The sequence below is a fragment of the Microcebus murinus genome, chromosome 5 (assembly GCF_040939455.1).
Source record: "Microcebus murinus isolate Inina chromosome 5, M.murinus_Inina_mat1.0, whole genome shotgun sequence".
Lineage (NCBI taxonomy): Eukaryota > Metazoa > Chordata > Mammalia > Primates > Cheirogaleidae > Microcebus > Microcebus murinus.
In genome coordinates this window covers 77,496,087-77,512,644 of record NC_134108.1, presented here as the reverse complement: position 1 = coordinate 77,512,644, position 16,558 = coordinate 77,496,087, and the positions used below count along the sequence as shown (strand labels likewise).

The following is a 16,558-nucleotide window of genomic DNA, read 5'->3' as shown; positions in this document are numbered from 1 at the left end:
ATAATTCATTTGGCTTTCCAGGGGTTATCCTTTTCTCTTCCATCTTCCCACTGCCAGATTCCTATCTTTCATAGCTTCATTTCCTCTTTTGAATTCAGTCAGGACCCTACAGGGCAATGATTCTCAATGTGTGTTCCAGACCATAAGCATCAACATCACCTGACTGAAGTGTCTGATAGTTAACAGGAAGCCCTTGTAGCTTTTTGAACATATCACTTTGACCACTATCTGAGACAGGTATAACTAGAGAAAGGCTAGATACAGTCAGAACCACCAGGAGGCTGTGGCAATTGTCCAGTTAAATACTGTTGTGGGTTTGAATTGGAACCGTGGCAATAGGCATGAAAACAATGAAAAATATTTAGGAGTTAAAACTGGCATGATTTATTATGTGCTGAGTATTATGGAGTGGAGTGGGGAGAAAGAGTGAGGCAGTTTTGTTTGTGACTAAGAGTAAGGACTTCAGAGCCAGAGGGAGTTAGAGCCTCAGCCAGCTAGCTGACCCTGGGCAAGTTATGTTCCCAACTGAGTCTCAAGTTCCTCATCAGAAATAGTGTTGACATCATAGAGTTGTATGAGGGGTAAATGAGATCAGATATGATGGTAATTAGCACAGAGCCTGGAACACAGCAAGTGGTCAATAAATCCTAGGAGATTTTAAGATTACTTCAGGTGTCTGTCCTGAAAGGGAAAGAAGAAAGAAAGGAATGAAGGAAAAAAGAAAGGAAGGAAACAAGGAAGGGAAACAGAAGGAGTTTGGTATGAACATGCTTTTGAAAATTAAATTCTAGATTATTCTTTATAGAAAAGTCATCTTTATTTGTATTTTCATATTCTTCTTTTTTAAAAATTTTTATTGATAGCTAATAGATGTACATATGTAGGGGTACATGTGACAATTTAATACATTTATATAATGTGTAAAGATCAGGGCAATTGGGATATCCATCACATTAAATATTTGTCTTTTCTTTATCCTGGAAATATTTAAATTATTCCATTCCAGCTATTCTGAAATATACAATAAATGATTGCAAACTATAGTTACCCTACACATCTACTGAACAGTTTCTTATTTCTTCTATGGAACTGTATATTTGTACCCTTTACTCAACTTCTCTTCATCACTCTCCTTTTCTTGGCCTCTAGTAACTACTAATCTACTCTGTATCTTCATGAGATCTAATTTTTTGGCTCCCACATATGAATGAGAACATGTGATATTTTTCTCTCTGTACTTGGCTTATTTCTCTTAACACAATGGCCTCCAATTTCATCAATCCTTCTCTAAATCATAGGATTTCATTCTTTTTATAGCTGAACAATATTCCATTGTATATATATACTACGTGCTCTTTACCCATTCATTTATTTATGGACAGGGTTGATTCCATATCTTGGCTATTGTGCATAGTGAATGGTGCTGCAATAGACATAGGAGTTCAGTTATCTCTCTGATAATTGATTTATTTTCTTTTGTGGCTATATACCCAGTGGCAGAATTGCTGGAAGATATGGCAGTTCCATTTTTAATTTTTTGAAGAACCTCCATACTATTTTCCATAGTGGCTATATTGGTTTACATTCCCAGCAACAGTATACGAGGGTTCCTTTTTCTCCATATCCTCACCAGCATCCATTATTCTCTGTATTTTTTATTAAAACCACTTTAACTAGGATGAGATGATATCTCATTGTGGTTTTGATTTGCATTTCTCTGATGATTAGTGATGTTGAGCATTTTTTCATATAACTGTTGATCATTTGTATGTCTTATTTTGAGAAATGTCTATTCAGGTCTCTTGTCCACTTTTTAATTAGGTTATTTGGTTTTTTGCTATTAAGTTGTTTGGGCTCCTTATGTATTCTGGTTATTAAACCCTGGATGGTTTGAAAATATTTTCTCCTATTCTATAAGTTATCTGGTCACTTTGTTGATTGTTTACTTTGCTGTACAGAAGCTTTTTAGCTTGAAGTAGCCCCATTTGCCTATTTTTGCTTTTATTGCATATGCTTCTGAGGTCTTACATAAAATATCTTTGCCCAGACAAATTTACCAAAGTGTTTGCCCAAAGTTTTCTTCTAGTAGTTTCATAGTTTCAGGTATTAGATTTAAGCCTTTAATCCATTATGATTTGATTTTTGTATGTGATGAAAAATAGGTGTCTAGTTTTATTCTTCTGCACGTGGTTATCTAGTTTCCAAGCACAATTTATTGAGGAGACTCTCCTTTCCCCATTGCATGTTTTTGAGACCTTAATCAAAAATGAGCTGGCTGTAAAGGCATGTATTTATATCTGGGTTCTTTTACTCTGTTCCATTGGTTTGTGTATATATTTTTATAAAAGTACCCTGCTGATTTGATAACTGTAGCTTTGCAGTATATTTTGAAGTGAGACAATGTGATGCCTCCAGCTTTGTTATTTTGCTTGGGATTGCTTAGCTATTCAAGGTCTTTTGTGGTTCCATATAACTTTTTTTAAGTTTCAATATATTTAGGGGGTACAGTTTTGTTAGATGGATATATTGTATAGCAATTAGGTCTCAGCTTTTAGTGTACCCATCACCCAAATACTGGACATTTCACCCAATAGGTAATTTTTCATCCCTTACCCACACTCCCACCATTGAAATTTTCACTATCTATTCTTCTACTATTATGTTATTCTACTATTCTCTTATTATCTATTATGACCATGCAAACTGCTAGTTTACCTGCCACTTATTAGTGAGAACATGTGGTATTTGATTTCCCATTCTTGAGTTACTTCACTTAAGAAATGGCCTCAAGTTCCATCCAAGTTGCTGCAAGAGACATTATTTCATTTTTTAATGACTTAGTATTCCTTAGTGTGTATATATCTGTGTGTGTATCACATTTCTTTTATCAACTCATCAGTTGATGGGCACTTAGGTTGATTCCATATCTGTGTGATTGTGAATTGTGCTGCCATAAACATATAAGTGCAGGTACTTTTGTATATAATTATTTCTTTTCCTTTGGGTAGATACTCAGTAGTGGAATTGCTGAATTGAATGGTAGGTTTATTTTTAGTTTTCTGAGAAATCTTCATACTGTTTTACATAGAGGTTGTACTAATTTACATCCCTACCAACAGTGTATAAATGTTCCCTTTTCACACCATCCTCACCAATATCTATTGTCTTTTTAATAATGACCATTCTGATAGGGGTAAGGTACTTATCTCATTCTGGTTTTAATTTCATTTCTCTGACGATTAGTGATGTTAACCACTAATTAGTGATGTTAAATATTAGTGATGTTTCCTGTTTCTTGGCCATTTATATATCTTCTTTTGAAAAATGTCTATTCATGTCCTTATCCCAGTTTTTAGGGAAGTATGTGGTTTTATTTTCGCTAAGTTGAGTTCCTTGTAGATTCTGGATATTCACCCTTTGTTGGATGCATAGTTTGTGAATATTTTCTCCCATTCCACAGATTGTTCACTATGTTAATTATTTTTATTGCAGTGCAGAAACTTTTTAGTTTAATTAGGTCCCATTTGTCAATTTTTGGTTTTGTCACATTTGTTTTTGAGGTCTTAGCCATGAATTCTTTGCCTAGACTAATATCTGGAAGAGTTTTCTCTAGGTTTTCTTCCAGCATTTTTAAAGTTTCAGTTCTTATGTTTATTTTTTTAATCCTTCTTGAGTTGAGTTTTATATATGGTGAAAGATAGGAGTCCAGTTTCATTCTTCGGCATATGTCGATCCAATTTTCTCAGCACAATTTATTGAAAAGAGTATCCTTTCCCCAGTGTACATTTTTTTTTTACTTTGTCAAAGATCAGTAGATTGTAGGTATATGGCTTTATTTTGGGGTTCTGTATTCTATTCCATTTATCTATGTGTCTACATTTATGCCACTACTATATTGTTTTTGTTACTGTAGACTTGTACCATAATTTGATGTCAGGTAATATGATATCTCTAGTCTTATTCTTTTTGTTTAGGATTGCTTTGGGTATTCAGGCTCTTTTTTGGTTCCATATAAATTTTTAGTATTTTTTTTCACATTTATGTGAAGAATGTCATTGGTATTTTGATAGGGATTTCATTGAATCTATAAATTGCTTTGGGTAGTATTGTCATATTGACAATATTAATTTGAACAACATGGAATATCTTTCCATTTTTTTATCCTCTTCAACTTTTTTCATCAGTTTTTTATAGTTTTTCTTGTATAAATATTTCATATCTTTGGCTAAGTTGATTTCTAGGTATTTTATATTGTTTGTAGCTATTGTAAAGGGTGTTTATTTCTTGATTTCTTTTTCAGATTGTTCATTGTTGGTGCCAACAAATGTTACTGATTTTTATATGTTGATCTTATATCCTGAAACTTTACAGAATTCATTTATCACTTCTAAAAGTTTTTTGGTGGAGTCTTTAGGTGTTTCTAAGTATAAGATCATGTCATCTGTAACCCAGACTTATCTTTTTCTAATTTGGATATGCTTTGTTCTTTCTCTTGCCTCACTTCTCTGGCCAGGACTTTCAGTATTATATCAACAGCAATGGTGAAAATGGGCATCCTTGACTTGTTCCAGATCTTAGAGGAAAAGCTTTATATTTTTCCTTGTTCAGTATGATCTTAGTTTATCATATATGGCCTTAATTATTTTGTGCATGTTTCTTCTATTCCCAACTTGTTAAGGGTTTTTATCTGAAAGGCATGTTGAATTTTATTGAACGCTTTTTCAGCATCTATTGAAATGATCATATGGCTTTTGTTCTTGGTTCTGTTAGTGTGATATACCATGTTTACTGATTTGCACATGTTGAACCATTCTTGTATTACTGGGATGAATTCCAGTTGAGCTTTATAATGTGTTGTCAAATTCAATTTGCTAGTACTTTGTTGAGAAATTTGATGAAATCATTTTCATCAGTGATATTGGCCTATAGTTTTCTTTTTTTGCTGTTGTGTTCTTATCTGGTTTTGGTGCCAGGGCAGTGCTAGCATCATAGAACATGTTTGAAAGTATTCCCTCCTCTTCAATTTTCTTAAAAGTTTGAGTAGAATTGATAATTTTTAAATGTTTGATAGAATTAAGCAGTGCAGCCACCAGGTCTTGATCATTTCTTTGATGGGAAGCTTTTATTTTGGCTTATGTTTCATTACTTGTTATTGGTCCTTTGAGGTTTTCTATTTCTTTAAGGTTTAATCTTGGTAGATTATACATGTCCAGTAATTTATCCATTTTTTTCTAGGGTTTCCAATTTGTTGGCATATAGTTGTTCCTTCTCTAATGATTCTTTGAACTTCCGTGGTCTCAGTTCTTATGTTGTCTTTTTTCATTTATTATTTTATTTATTTGGATCTTCTCTCTTTTTTTCTTAGTCTAGCTAATGGTTTGTCAATTTTGTTTCTATTTTTTAAAAATCTTTTGTTGATCTTCTATATTTGTTTTTTTACTTTCAATTTCATTTATTTCTGCTGTCATCTTTATGGTTTGTTTCCTTTTACTAATTTTAGATTAGGTTTGTCCTTGCTTTTCTACTTCTTTGAGATATTGTTAGGTTGTTTGTTTGAAGCCTTTCTACTTTTTTGACATAGGCTTTTATTACTATAATATTCCCTCTTTGTATTGCTTTAATTTTATCCCATAGATTTTTCTATATCATGTTTCCATTTTTATTTGTCTTAGGAAATTTTAAAATTTCTTTCTTAATTTCTTCATTGACTCATTGGTTATTCAGTAGCATGTTGTTTAATTTCCATGTGTTTGTGTAGTTTACAAGGTTCCTCTTATTACTGATTTCTAGTTTTATTACATTGTGTTCAGAAAAGACACCTGATAAGATTTCTATTTTTTTTAATTTATTGAGACTTATTTTGTCTCCTAAGATATGGTCTATTCTGTAAAATGTTCCATGTGTTGATGAAAAGAATATGTATTCTGCAGCAGTTGGGTGAAATGTTCTATAAATTTCTGTTAGGCATATTTGGTCTCGTGTATAGTTTAATTCCAATTTTTCTTAGTAGATTTTCTGCCTGGATGATCTTTCCATTACTAATGAAGTGGTGTTGAATTCCCCTACAATTATTATATTGGAGTCTATCTCTCCCTTTAGATATGTTAATGTTTGCTTTATATACTTGGGAGCTTCAGTGTTGGGTGCAGAGTTAGCTTCCTGAAATGTATGAAGGAAAATGATCAGAAAAAGAAGGAAGCCAAAGAAAAAGATATCTGGTTCAACTGAAGTGCCAGCCTGCTCCTCCCAGAGAAGCACACTTTGTGAGAACAAATGGAAGGGAGCCTGAGGTGATGGAATCTATTCCCTATGAATTCATGGCATAAATGGTGTAAAATATAAAAGACTCCTGGAAAAGAAAGAAAGAAAGAAAGAAAGAAAGAAAGAAAGAAAGAAAGAAAGAAAGAAAGAAAGAAAGAAAGAAAGAAAGAAAGAAAGAAAGAAAGAAGAGAAGAGAAGAGAAAGAAAAGAAAAGAAAAGAAGAAAAGAGAAAAGAAAAGAAAAGAAAAGAAAAGAAAAGAAAAGAAAAGAAAAGAAAAGAAAAGAAAAGAAAAGAAAAGAACTATCTATTAAGAAGAATATGGAAACAGACTTCTGGTTCCAGAATGGTGGCATAAAAGCAAGCTGGCATTACTTCTGTCCATAGAAAACCAAAAAGAAATATACAGCACCAAGATTATCACCAGAAGTATCCAAAAACTCAAATATGTGAAGGAGGTAGTTCCCAGGGCTACAGAAAAGTAAAAAAAAATCTCTGAGCAGATGGTCAAAGTATTGGACTGCCATATCCATGATACCCTTCTCCCCAGTAGACCTGGCACTAAGTATACAGAAAAATTTCCCCCCACTCATGGTTTCTACACTGGAAAAAGTGAGAGAGAGGTGGATTGTGACAGACACTACAAAGTAAAACACATGCTTTGTGGCTTCAAGGAACTGAAAAAACAATTGATGAGCTAAGAAATAAACATGTGAAAGGTCAAATAACAATAATACATATTAATAAAATTTCAGAATAACATTGAAAACCATGTCATAAGGTATAGACTGACGAACTTCCCAACAAATTAGTAACTGACTTTAAGAAGCAAAGAAATTCCAAAGATGACAAAATTATTCCCATATTCCCTGGTTAGGGGTGACTTTGCAAAATGGTGGATTTGACCTCATCCTGAAGAGTCTATAAGATTTGGAAATATAGAAAGGACTTACAAAGAGAAGAAACTCCAGCTGAATAGGGCAGTGTGAGCCAAAGCAGAACACAAAAGTTAGGAAAATGTAAACTAGTTTCTGGGGACTGTTACTCTGGTTGGCTGCAGTGAAGCATTCAAGTGTGCATAGAAAGAGAGTGCTGACCACATACCTTATAACCAGGCTTTGGGGTGTGGAAAATCCAGAGGGTGGAGAAGATGGTATGATTAAAATAATTTATTAATAGTTAAACTGGTTTAGTGTTATTGAGTTCATAAAAGAGGGGAGCAGCAAGAAGAAAATCCATTAATAGTCCTAACTTACTTTTATAAAGCCTGGTTGGTGTCAAGCCTTATGCTTTATGTACATTATTTTTCACTGTTACCCCAATTGTACAAGGTAGCTGTACCAGCCCTATTTTATTTACCCAGGATGGTAAATAACAGTGTTAAGATTTGATGCTAGGGTGTTTAACTCCAAAACACATTCTGGATCAGATGTGTGCTGTTTCCAAGGTATAAGGGTATATGGGTATGACCAGGAGGGGACAGATACTTGGGAAAGATAGAATGAAGAACTTGATGGCTCATTGAATGGGAGGGAGAGGAAGTTAAAATTAATTTCAAGTCTCCTATGTCTGAGGGATGAGAAAATGATGATGAGATGAATATAAGAAATTCAAGAAGGGGAATAGTTTTAAGGGGCAGTGAAAAGATGAGTTCAAAATTAAATAAGTTTCAGATGGTGGCAAGATGTTTAAGTGGAAATGTCTAGTGGCTAGAGAGTTTGAAGATGAGCTCTAGTTATACTTTTGTCAGCTAGAATGGATGTTGCAATCCTGGCACCACAATGGAAGATGGAAATGCTCATGGAAATCTAACCTCAATCTAGGATCTCGAGATCCTTTCTTTCCCAACATTTTTTCTAATTTTGCTTAAAAACGTGAACAATTAAAAAAAATGTACATGATTATGAAGAGCTCAATCATGTGGTTCAACAGAGCAGACAAATTTTTCTTTTTTTTTTGACCAAGCAAGATTTTCCTGCCATGTGATTGCCAATTTGGGCTCAAATACCATTTTCCCTAACAACTTAAAGTGTGAAAACATATGCTTTCCTCTGCCCACACCCTGTCCACAGCACATCCTGTAAAATTCCATCCTTAGGCAGTTAACTTATAGCTTTAGAATGATACAGGTCTTAAAATAAAAGTTTGAGGGCTTAAGGAAAACAGTGGGTTCCTAATGTAAATATATGATGAAGCCAAACATTTCAGAAAATACTCAAGTTCCATAATTTTGCCTTTCTTAAAGGAGTCTTTGGAGAACTATTGCTTCTTCTTTTCCATTTAAAAATATGAAGTTTGTGCAGTGACCATATCCCCTAGGGTTGCAGATGTAGGCAAGCTGTACTTGGCCCTGGAAGAAAGGTACACAAAACTTAACCTTGCAGTATACTCTGGAAAATGAACCATTTCCTAAGCAGGCTCTACACTGTTGGGATAAATTGCAATACCAAATTTAAAGTATGCCTCACTCTGAAAAAAAGAAGTAAGAAAAAGTCTGTAAACCTCAATAAACTTTTATTTCTAATATAAGTATGACCCAAAAATAGATAATGTGGCATTATTCAGTAGCTAAATGTTAGATGGCAAAATGAACTGCAGCCAAGCCATTTCTATATATATTCTATAACCTCAGCAAAAAGTCCAACGGATAAAATGTGTATGAATATCTCATATTTTGTCAAAACCCGTAATACTGACTGCAGTTAAGGAGAATGAAAAATGTAATTTTAGTGCAGGTGGAATCAATTAGGGAAAAAAATGTTTTCTGGATCCAGTACTTGCAGAGGTATAATAAGTATATTTTTAATGAAATAAAAGAGGGATATTCTTTTGTTAACAGCAACACTGAGTATAACTTAAAGCTGCGCTCCCCAACCCCTGGTACCATCTGCAGTCTGTTAGGGACCAGCCCACAGGGCTCCGCCCCACCTTCCTGTCCGTGGAAAAATTGCCTTCCATGAAACCTAGGAACGCTCCTCCCACTTGGCTCCCCTTGCACAGCACAGCAGGAGGTGAGGAGCGGTGGGGCTAGCTAGCAGGGAAGCTTCATCTGTACTTACAGTTGCTCCCCATCACTGGCATCACCGCCTAAGATCCCCCCTCCCCACCCACCCACCCCACCCCTGTGGAAAAAGTGTCTTCCATGAAACCAGTCCCTGGTGCCAAAAAGGTTGGGAACCACTAAAAGAGGAAAAAAAAAAAAATGCAGAAAACACTTAACCAGCCATGGAAGTTCATTTTAGCAGACTGGTTGACACCGTGTAACTTACTTCAAGTGACCGATAATAGGAACCGTGTTTCTCTTCTGCAGGACTTTGACTTATTTGGCCACTCCCTCTTCCATTTCTGAGTGTGAAATATGGGTGGTGATAAATGCCCACGGGGGATGTTTGTGCGAGCGGGCTGTACCATGTTCTCTTAGAAAGAATAGTGTATATGCAACCCCAGCCAGGCTTTAAAAATTCCAGAAATTACTAAGTGGCTTTTCCAAAGGATTATGATATTCTGTGACTGGAATCCCAAAACACAATTGATCAAATAAATACTGAGTTCTAAATTAACAAATAATGTTGATGATTTAGGTTTGCTTGCTTTTTTGTTTGGGATTTTTTTTTAATTAAAAGTAACCTAAACATTTGTACCCCCATAATATGCTGAAATGAAAAAAAAATTACACAAAATAAAAAATAACACTAGATTATGTATGCAGAATAATTGGAAAGTTAGAAAAGATCAAAATTCTTGACAGTGTAGGAATGATTGAGCAAATTATGTTATGTTATCTTGATGAAATATTGTGTAGGCATTAAAAATAATAACTATGAAAACTAAAATTAAAATTAAAACCATTATGATCTAATCATTAGGAATAAAGAAGAGCATAACATTAATTATAATTATCGAAAAAAATATGCTTTTGTGCAAAGGCTAGAAGGGCGTATATCACATGAAATTAATGTTTGGATGGTTATATAATAGATTTTTAAAATTTTTTAGATTTATTTTAATATTATTGAGTTTTATATATTTTAAAATAATTCCCGAACATCTTCTAGATTATACTGTTTATATGGCTAACACAAAAATAAAAATTTAAAATTCAAAATAAAGCTATAGTTTATCTTCATCAAAGAGGCCAAAAAACATAACATCTTACTGGATCCAAAGCCTGGCTCTGCCAATGTATTAATTGTGTAACCTTGAGTAAGTTATTTAGTCTTTCTGTGCCTTAATTCTCTCCCCCATAAAAATGGAAATATTACAAGAATGAACTCATGATTATTGTCAAGAATAAATAATTCATAAAAAACCTTAGCAGACTAGTTGGCATACAGGATATGGCAGCTATGGTTTCAAATATATGAAGTATAAAGTACATTTATATACATATATATGTTACATATATGTTTACATGTGTAAAGGCACTTACACATGCCTGTCACATCCACTGAACCCAATGAGCAGGAGCTATCACACAGTATTCACATAGTTCAGCACCAGCACACACTAGGTTCCAAGAATTCTGCAAAGATTCTTATATATATGGTCCATTACATATAACACATCGGATGTTCTATATTGCAGCATTTCACTCTTACAAGAATTGTGAGATTTAGGAATCACCAGCCCCATTCTGTGGATGAGAAAATGGAGGCTCTGAGAACTAAAAAACTACCGTGAAGATCAGAGAGCTGTTAAATGGCATAGCTAGACAAGAATGAGGCTAGCAGACACCTAGTTCAACCTCTTAACTGTTAGCCATACCGCTTCCAATAAATGAGAAATAAGATACACTTAGCTCATGTTTCAGCCCAGGATATGCCTCATCAGTCTGAAGACACTCAATAAATTGAGGCGTTCCAGTTATTCCTTCCATCACCTGTGAGGCTGAAGCCCTGCTGTGAAGCCCTTCTGCCTGTCTTCTCAGTGGGAATCCTGGCTCCTCATTTCAGCTGCCCCCAACACAGTCTGTTGGGCTACTCTAAATTTGAAAAATGAGAAAGCAGGGTAGTAAGGTCTTCTCAAACTGGTGTGAAGGGAAGATAATTCCCCATTAGAAAAGTACACCAAGAAAAGTCTTCCTCTGCAAGAAAGTTATTTTAACTATTTAACATTATTATGTACATTTGTTTTTTTTCTTACTGTTGGAACTCTCTTAAGTCTTTAATGTGCTACTGTGAACTTTGGACCTTTGAGAGAAGGATTAAATTTGCAGTATTTCCCAGATTATTTTTCTCCCTAGAACCCTTTGTTCTCAAAACCCCAATTAACACCTCCTGGAATGAACCTTCCTGGGATCACATTCTGGGGATGCTGATGTAGTGGAAAAAGTCACCGCCAGGCGTCAGGAGAATGGAGTCTGGGTCCTAGCCCTCCACACAGCCAGTGTGATCTTAGGCAACTGCCACAGGCCTTGGTTTCCTCCTATAAAATAAAGAAATGAGGTCTGATATACTATGGTTGTCTTTCTGTGGCAAATGTCTGGAAAAATCTAGCCACGTGATTACTCCACGCCACAGTCTGGCTCTTAATGCCAGCCTTCCACATGATTGAGAATTGATTGATACAGGGATGAGTGTTAAAAAGATTGAAGCCTGTATTATTTGTTCTCAGCGTAATACAGGAGGAATGTAAGAATTGTGAAGCTAATAACAGAAGACTTAGCAACCTAACAGGACTCAGGAAATATATTCTTATGCCAGGCATCACACAAATGCCATGCTCAGAAAGCAATCCCAAGTGTTTTTATTGTGGAATTTCTCACTTTGCCTACTCAGCCTTACGTCTCACCAGCCCTCCAATACTCCGTCCATTCCAGCCAAGCCAACCTCCCACATAAACCCCCCCTAAAATGCTTACCCCCTCCATGTGATGATCTATTCTACAGCCCAAAACAGTGCCTCTCACCCGACACAGGAAGCTTCCCTTGATTCAGGAGAGTCTGACTTTCTTGAGACCGAGAACTCAGTCTTCTTGTACTTCCAGCTTCTCATATAGTGCTGAACATATTGTAAAGAATAAATAGTAACACCAGCTCACAGTGTTCTCTCCTATCTCAAAGTCCTTACCAAACAGATATGCATTTAAAACTATAATATGTTGAGTAAAACTATTTTTCCTATATTTTTCATGGGTGTAAATGGCAACTCTTCTAGCAGGTTATGAGAGACTGTTTTATTCCTGCATTTGCCATAAAACCTACCATAGTGTAAAGCAAGTGGAAAATATTCCTTAAATATTTGTTGATTGTCTATTTGATTGTAGCCACTTTTAAAACAACCATTATAATATTAATAATATTGCTAGTTATTAAGTGAGCTATATACAGAGACTATATACAGAGTATATAGTCTATATACTATATACTACAGAGTATATAGAGCTATATACAGAGTATATGTACTGTGATTAGCACTTTACATATATTATTTTCTTTATCCCTCATACATGACTTTGAGATAAATAATACCATCTCCATTCTATAAATGAAAACACTAAAGGTTAATGAAGTTAATAATTTTCTCAAGGCCATGCAACTACTAAAAAAAGGTGACTAGATAATTTCTTGTCAACCAGGACACATCTGAGCATGCACAAAAGTACTAAAATCATTAAAATGATATTATTTTTCAAAATATTTATTTATTAACTGATAATTGATTTTATTAGATTGGTAAATATATAAAATAGTTTAATTCTAAAATTATTTTCAAAATTATAATTTTAAAACAAAAATAAAACATATATAAAGCCAAATTGGAAAAAGATTGAACACTAAAAATAAATATGTTGAATAACTAGTCTTGATACATTTCCATACCCATTTTAGGGGTATTTTTTTCATTAAGGTCTTATTATTTTTAAGTTTTTCATAAAATTTCCTGAAATATTCATTAAAATCATATTTTATTATAAGTTAATTTGAAATTTTAACATTTTCAAGTGGAATTTATTTATGAAACATACTTTTTTGAATTGAGAAAAATATCTTCTAAAGGTTTTGATGTGCTCAGAAAAATACCTGACAAATGAAGGCTATTCTCATTTCTATTTTATTCTTTTTAATATGCTGAAATAGGTTAATTTTGCAACCCAAATAATTTCAATCATAGTTCTCCAGAGAACTTTGCTTTGAGCAAAAATTATTAAAGTAAGTTGTCTCTACGATCCTTTGAATACTTTTCCAAATCCAGACACTGCAAAACCGTAGGCCTGCTCAGTTTCAATTCCAATACAGAATTTAAGAATTATTCAAACAAAATAAAAGTTCCGTGAAAAGATTATTTCCACAAGTCAAGATATTCCAAATTGCAATTATAGAATTTATAAATTAAATCTCAAATCCATTGGAGCTCATGTCACTTAATTTGTTCATTTTCTTCTTCAATTTTTGGATATAAACATCATTATTTTCCTGCTGCAAGCATTGTTTTCAAAAATTCCAATTTGTTAAAAAGGTTTAAAAGCTTAAGTTTTAACACCCCAGTCATTAAAAACTTTTCTTAAAGATTTCCAACAAATTTTTAAAAAATAAGCCAACATTTAAAGGACACAGTTTACAAAAGGTGCAATTCCATTGTAAATCACTTAGGTTGGTTTAAGTTCAAGCACTTCTAATATCTGATTGTCAATAGGCAGCACAGGGAGAAAATCCACAATGCCATTTCAGAATTTTTTTATTCAATATCAGCTTTTTCACACACACACAAAAAAAATTAGTTCAGTTATTCTAAATGTGTATGTATATAATTATAAATTTTGACAGCCAATTCCAAATAGAGATCTGATCTATACAATTCTGATTTTTATAAGGGCACTATACACTCCATGACAAGATGCTGGCTTCCAGGCAGCTGGTGTTTTCTTGTTTGCATATCTTGGTGACTCCGCCCTACTTCCACTTTCACTTGCCTTGTGAGCCTCCTATGAGGTCTATAACTTCTATTCAATCCCTATTTCAACAAGTCTTCCAGTCCTGGTAAAAACATGTTTGCCTTTATTAGGATAAGCCTCTCTAGCAGGTTCACCAGTCAGACTCTTAACTATATTCTCCTTCCCATTCAGAGTATGCCAGAATTTCTCAGTGTCTTCCACGACATCAGGGTCCATGTTCAGCTTGAGAACTCACAGGCAGGCTTATTTATTCAGATAACTTCTTCTGCTATAGCTGCACTAATGTGCACCATCACTATACCCCTGCCATGTTGTTTTGCAACTGTACTCTAAGGCAATCTCTTTCTAGGGTTCCAAAAGGGAGAGTGATCTAATATTTCTCTGCTTTAGGCTTTTCTCTTAAGGTAAGCAAGACAAATTTTTACCTGAGATTTGGGTCCAAAGTAGGAGGTCTTGTCATGTATTTGACCTCCATCTTCCTTTTCCCATAATCCCCTGGGAGAAGCAGGTGACTCCCTACTTCCTCTTCTTCTCTGGGTAGAACTTTGCCTACATCTTACCTTCCTTCTTCTGGAAAGAAGACACTTGTCTCAGTCTTAATAGAAAAATGTTATCTTTTTTTATAATGAGAAATACTTGTGATCTGCTTCAGCCAACTGAGGGTCTTCATAAAGAAACTGGATCTGGGAATTATAAAAGACAAAAATGTATTAGTTAAATATCTTTAAAATGTTATTCCCACTTTTTCCAGTTTTAAAACTTAAGAAACAATTCTCACTCCTACTTATCTAACCTGTTTGTAGAAGAAAGCTTCCTGTATCTAGGACAAAATTATTTGTGAGAAATATAGTGAACATATTAATTATTTACACATATCATAAAAGCTCATGATTCAGAAGTAATATATAGTATAAATCATATCCAATTGCTTAATATCACACCAAAAAACTAGGAATTTGACTATCTTTAGATGCGCTCTACTAACTAAATGTAAAGAAATACAGGAAAGTTTAAAACCCAAGTAATAATATATGTTAATTTTAACACTTGCACTGAAAAATATATGTACAGAAATATAATAAAATATCCCATTTTGTAACCATTTACAAAATAAATCATTAATAGCCCACAGAAGAGTAATTAATTATACTACTAAGAAATAATTTAAAATAACAAAATTTCTATCTTCTTTCAATACTAGAAAGACTAACTGAAGAAGGAAAAATTACTTAACCCAAGAACTAATTATATATTTTCTCTGTACATCTTGGGAGCTATTGATTTCATATTCACATTTCTAAATAAAAATTTTAATAATTCCCATTTCACATTCATAATGTGTATAGTGAAGTGTTATGACTGAGATACAATAAGTATTATTATTTAGTAATAGAAATAGGAACTGTAATTTTAAAATATTTTTAATATAAATGAGCTAATGGGAAGTGTCAGATGTATGATATCCCTCACTGATGATCGCTCTAGTAAACACTGGTTCAGTGTTCATATGCAAAGCAGAGGACACTTTATCATGGCAAGACAACCTGATCCTTGAGGTCCAACAGGTCTGGGTTCCTCTCTGTTTCTGCAACTTACTAGAGAGTAGAACTTGGACAGGTCACTCAATTTCTCTGGGTCAAACAGCTTGTCCACAAAATGGAATACGACTACTACTCATCAGGTTCATGTAAGGATTAAATATGATGTCTATATCAATAGCTTGTCATAATGACTGCTATAGACACATCATTTCTCTCTCCAAATACCTCATCTCTTATGTTATCTATGTTTCTTCCAGAGCTGAATGTGGTCCTCTGAATTTATTCACTTTTTTTCTTTGAGAGCTCTGTGTAGCCTATTTGTTCTAGAATGTATTTCTTTCTGTATGGGGATTGAGAAAAAGAAGAAACAGAAAGAACAGAACAGAGAATGGTTGAGAACCTCTGTTCCAGAATCATATACAACATATTACACTGTGTTTCTATGTGACGTAATAATGTAGTAACCACAAAAATAATTTTCACTCCATCTTATTTTACAGTACCTCTATGGGTTAAAAATTTTAATCTGTTAAACTATTTCAGATGTAGGATTTAAATTTATTTTGCCCTTTCTCTGCATGTTTTATATGGAACCAGTTCATTTCTGTTTTTCCCATCTAGAACCTTGGTGAATTTAGCAAGTAAATTTGGTTTCTTGAATCTCCTTGTTCACATTTGATTTAACCATGTAAATATGTCAGGAAAAGAGATCACTGCATAAAAAGATCTAGAGCATTTAAAATAATAATAATTAATCAAACAAAAAATGACTCCTCCATATATTACTTTCTCCAGACCTCAAATGATCCACTTGAAAGATTATAGACAAATAACATTTGAATCCATTGAAGAAAATTCACCTTAA

At 33.9% G+C, this 16,558-nt stretch overlaps 1 long non-coding RNA gene across 1 annotated transcript in view; it reads left to right on the top strand.

Annotated features, from left to right (window-relative positions):
• Positions 1-560: 560 nt before the first annotated feature.
• The window catches only part of LOC142870895 (uncharacterized), a 40,176-nt gene continuing 24,178 nt past the window's right edge, over positions 561-16,558 (top strand). The window contains exon 1 of the long non-coding RNA XR_012919219.1: positions 561-759. This is a non-coding gene — a long non-coding RNA (uncharacterized LOC142870895). The remainder of the gene's footprint in view (positions 760-16,558) is intronic.